This window comes from Chenopodium album, chromosome 14 (assembly GCF_948465745.1).
Source record: "Chenopodium album chromosome 14, dcCheAlbu1.1, whole genome shotgun sequence".
NCBI classification, from domain to species: Eukaryota; Viridiplantae; Streptophyta; class Magnoliopsida; order Caryophyllales; family Amaranthaceae; genus Chenopodium; species Chenopodium album.
In genome coordinates this window covers 42,471,205-42,476,533 of record NC_137847.1, presented here as the reverse complement: position 1 = coordinate 42,476,533, position 5,329 = coordinate 42,471,205, and positions in this window count along the sequence as shown.

Here is a 5,329-nt window from a genome sequence, read left to right as displayed (position 1 = left end):
TTAGGAATATCCCATACCCTCTAAAGTATCAAGCATTCTAAAGTCAATTAATGAAAGAAGTACTGAAAGCAACCACACAGCCGACAGGGGCAAGAGTGGCCGGTAAACTATCTGAATTACCGCATGCTTTAAAAAGTTTGGCAAAAATTCAAAAAAATAGCAAATTCATCAAACCGACTTAGTCGGCAAATTTCATTTAAGCCGGTAAAAACCGGATATTAGTGTTTACCGGATCACATCCGGGACAAAAAATAGATATTGTCACCCGACTCCTCAGTCGATAAAAATATACAAATACTTGGCACGTATTCTGGAAAAGCTAAAATTTGGCATACTGCCATAGAAAAATCAAGGCTGGGCCACCTGGTTCTCCTCTTTGGGATTCTCCTCATCAGATTGGAGCTCAATGGCTTCTCCTTCTTCGGGGAGCTCCTTGGCAGGCTCCTCAAGCTCTACGTTTGCCCAGGCCTCGAAGGACTCGGGCTCCGGCTCCCCTTTCTCTCTTAAATACACTACATTTTCAGCATATTGAAAAGCCAGAGCCCACAAACCATTGTCCTTGTTGGGGTGGAGAGCTTCCCAGGCGATCTTCATCCGGGTGTCGGAGTCTGCTTCATTTTCAGCAATCAGGCGGTCTTGCTCCGCCTCGATTGTTACCTTGATATTCATTTGGACTCACTCCGCATCCTTCTTCAGCCTCTCAACCTCCGCCTTGAGCTTTACATTCTCCTGGTAGGCACCCTGCAAGGCCTTGAGGTCTTCCTCTGCCTTCTTGAGGTTGGTTTCATCCGTGTTGGCCTTCTCCTTAGCCTCATCCAGGGCTTTTTGAAGACCCTTGATCTGATCCGCCTGTTGCATCAATTCGGCTTTAGTTTCAAGTTCATTAATTGTACATTGATATTCAGCAACATCTTGAGAATCCCTAGCTGATTTAGTGGCTCTCTTTACCTCCTCCCTCTTCCGGGCATATGGCCGTTTGAGTCCATCAACCCTGAGCATGGCCTGTAGACACAAACGGTGTCATTCATGCGAGATATATTATACTTAGTTCCAGAAAAGGGGAATTAGGTATACCTAAGACAGGAATGCAGTGATACATTCAACATTGAACGTCTCAATGCCCGGGATGACATCCTTCTCCTTCTTAGGAATGGCAGCCAGCATGGACCGGGCATACACCTGGACGTCCGGTCATCAGGGGGGTTGATTTGCACCATATGTGAAAGGGGGTGAATGAGCTATATAGGCGGCACCAGCTTGATGTCGGCTGTCGGACGAAGAAGTCTGTTGAGAGTGAGATTTCACTCGCAACGGCCATCCCAGCTCAGGCGGAGATTTGAAGGGATTGTATTTACCTTAAGGAGCTTGGGGGATTGCACCACCCCCAGGCGCAGAGAGGCCGGATGGGACCATATCAAAGCCCACTCCAAAGCCTCCGATGGTGACATTTCTCCCCCTGATGCGGAGGCGGTTCCTCTCAGAAGAGCCTTCGGGGCCCGTCTTACCTGAAGCCGCTTTGGTGGATTTTGCAGGCTTAGTTTGGGTGGAGGCGGTCTCATCTCGTCCCCGTTTGGCTAGGTTCTCAGTAAAGGACCTAGGTGCCTCTCCACCCTGCAATTAACGAAGTATTAAATATACAACCGACAATGTCTGTTGGAAAAAATAGTTCAAGGAGTTAGACGGTTCTTTACCTCAACCTTCAGCTTGGAGGCCTTAGCCTCCGCCAGGTCTTTCCGGATTTATGCACAGGACTGCTTGGGAGTCTTCTCGTCATCCACCATGTTCAAAGCTTCTTCTGCAAAAATAATGAACACATGATTAGTGCAAAATCATAATTGGCTAACAATAGTACAAGCGGAATTAAACCGGATGTATATCAAACATACGCTTTGGAAACATCGTGCTAAGCCCGCAGGCGGATAAGAACGCCTCGTCTCTAAACCATGCACACATGGGAATCCAATTATTAGGGACCTTAATTACGTCCCCGGTCGAGAGTATCTCCGTGCGGAGCTCAAAAAACTTGGTTTCCATGATAGCGTCATAGTCGTCCCCTGGATTCCGGGGAAGGGCACATTTGCTACCTAGTAGTTCGGGCTTTTTCTCATACCGACGCAGCTCCCGGTTCTCTCGACGGGTTGGGGAAGACAGTAGGTAGAAACGGGTTTTCCAACCGTCATATTTGGACACCTTGACCAATGTCATTTGGTACTGAGGGAGAGTGGTCAAAGTGTACCACACCCTCCAACCGCCTGGGTTGCAGTTGAGATAGTGCATGTGAGAAAAAGCCTCCCAATTAGGATTTAAGTCTTGCATCTCACAAGCGGCAACATACCCAAGAATGTTAGCCCATGAATTTGGGGAGAGCTGCCAGACGCCCAGGCCATAACCCCTGAGTATGGCTCTCACAGCATGGTGAAGCGGGAACCGGAGGCCAGCCAGGAATGCCGCCTCATAGCATCCAAAGTAGGCATTGGCGTTCTCCTAGTCATCTTTCCAGGAGATGGTGCCTAGCTCAGGCGACACCTGGATAGTATATCAATTTCCCAAAGGCCATTTCTGTACAAAGCTTTCAATGCCTTTTAGCATTGCCCGCCTGTCTTTAGCGGAGATATGGATCTGAAAGGGATCATCCTTTGCTTCCCATTTTTTCCTCTCTTCGGCCTCACTATCCTCAAGCGGGGAAAGAGGGGCATCACTATCATCCTCAGAGCTAGACCCTAAGGCGGAGCTTTCACCGTCTCCCTTGTCGCCGGCTGACCTCGATGTAGACTCTTCCCCGTCTCTATCTTCGGGGCCAGCTTCATTAAGGTCCATCTGGGAGACGGCTTCCTCCCCGTATCTACCCTCATCGTATAGGATTGTGTCACTTGGGGTTCTAGGAATCCCAGACGGGGAATATTCCCCTGAGCTTCCATTGCTCTCTGACCCCTCAACCGGGGTTACTTTATCCGATGGCACTTCCAAAGTACCGTCTCTTCAACGCTGTCTGGTGGCTGTCTGTTTAGTTCTAGCCATCGTGTCCTGCACAGACACATAGATGGTCGGTTGAGGAGTATAAAATTGCTCCATGCAACCAGAGCCGGCACTCCCAATCCTAGACTCAGCCGTACCAGGAGACCGGCTGACTACTAACCTAGGCCGTGCCGTGTGTGTTAGTGATGAGTCCATTTATTGAATGAATTGAAGCAAATGTAAATGAGCTAAAGGGAGTAGAGGCGGTACCTTACGTTTGTCTCTAAAAGGGGGGCAAACGGTGATGACCGACTGAGTTGCTGCTGAAGTCGACTTTGCTTGCTTGGGGCATAGGCAGTTGTAAACTGGCTGAGGCAGGCGGAAAATGAACAACGCTTGTGTGCACGCGGACATACGGCATACTTTCTCTCTCTAGGATTGGTGATTTTCTCTCTCTAGAATGTTTTGGAAACGTCCAAAATGAGGGGGGTAAATTGTGTATTTATAGAGGGGTAAAAAACAGAGGCATCTTGGTAATTTCCCCGGAATGTGAAAGGTTAAAGCTTCACAATAAAAAAAAACTATTTCCTATGGCTGAGTGACATGTGTCATAGATGCCACGTGGCGGGCCACATCACATCTGTGAGGGGCAAATATTTTGGGTAATTTTACCCATGCCACGTGGGCCAATCATGTCCTAACACGTGTCATACTCTGGTTGGTCTGAATTGGACCAGTCTCCATTTGACACGTGTCCCTCCTAGAGCTTGGGAGAAAAAAAGGGCCTTCAAGGGCCGAAATCTCGAGAAAGCCGTAATACGGCGCAGCCCAGCAGAGATAGGTCAGAGTGACCTAATTAGGGGCAAGTTTCCCCATGACCCTATAAATAGGGAGATTCCCCCATTTTCGGGATAAGAATTAATTATTACAACAGACCCTACATTCTCTTACATTAGAGAAGCACCTGATCTCGGAATCCGAGAAGATCTCACTTTTCATTTTCTGCACCTTCTCCTATCCACATTCAAGTACTAACTTGATCGTCGGAGGTGGAGCTCCTACCACCCGCAGTCTCTGTTCTCTTGCAGGTACAGGCGCAGTCGGATCAGTCCTCGAGCTGTAACTCTCCCGAGGGACAAAAACACCCAAAACAATTATCACAACTTGTCTGAACTTATCTGAACTTATTTTTCCTGAACTTATCTTATATAAACTTATTAACCCTTATCTGAACTTATTAACCCTGAAATGAGTGAAAATAAAGTGAACAAAACATGGCCTTAATTAGAAATTAAATGGAGAATGGAATAATAATCTTTAAAATTCTTTATATTGAATGGGTTTATGGTATAATTACATGACAACATTAGTCAATGGACACAAAATGTATTGCATTATGTGGGTGTTTTTTTCTTTATTCTGTGAAAGCGAAAAATAATGACTAACCCATAATTATGTTTAAAGGAAATTGAGACTAATGAAAATAACCTATGATTGTGTCGAAATAGATATACTAGGAAGTTAGGTAACCAAACTGACTATGGTGAAAAGAGGATGAAAGCAAGAAAGGATTCAAGGAAATTATCAAGGATGGACAAAGAGGTTACAAGTAGAGCTACATAGAGCTAATATTACTGCAAAACTAAATTCTTAGAAGCATTTTGTCCGAGTTTATTTTCCAATTATTTGTTAACTTTTGAGCATTGTTAAATCATGTGTATCTGAGTATTGATTATTATCTATTAATGCCACTACTATGTATTGTCATGTACCTAAGACTGCTATATGTTGTACCTTGTTGTTTCCAATTAGGTCAGTGAGCGCAAAAGATATATTAACACCGTAAATTCCTATATAAAGTGTTAGCATGTTGCTTCTAAAATCGTATGTTATCTTTATGAAAAGCTACTGGATCGTCTGGATGCTTTCTCTTCCTCACTACTGTAGTATTTGGTATTTCTGAGTCAAATATCTTTGTCCTTTTCATGTGAAGTGCAAACACTAGCCAAGAAAAATTAAGTCGAAATAATAGATAGATAAATCTGGTCTTACCAGTCCTTTAGCCATATAAAGTGCAAACACAAGCCAAGAAAAATTAAGCCGAAAGGGCTATCATCCCGCGCGCAACGCGCACGTTGACTGCCCTAGTAAAAATAAAAACAACATATACACACTTTTAATATTTTATTTAATAATTCTCTCTCTAGGTTTATTTTGGGCATTCTTAAATTAAATTTAGGGATTCTTAAAAAAAAAAAAATTAGGGATACCTAAATATATAAGAATCTAATTACACTACGAGTTGAATTCTAAGTAAGAGATATTGAATTGATTGTAAGATGAGTTCTACTTAAGGGATTTTTTTGTCAAACGT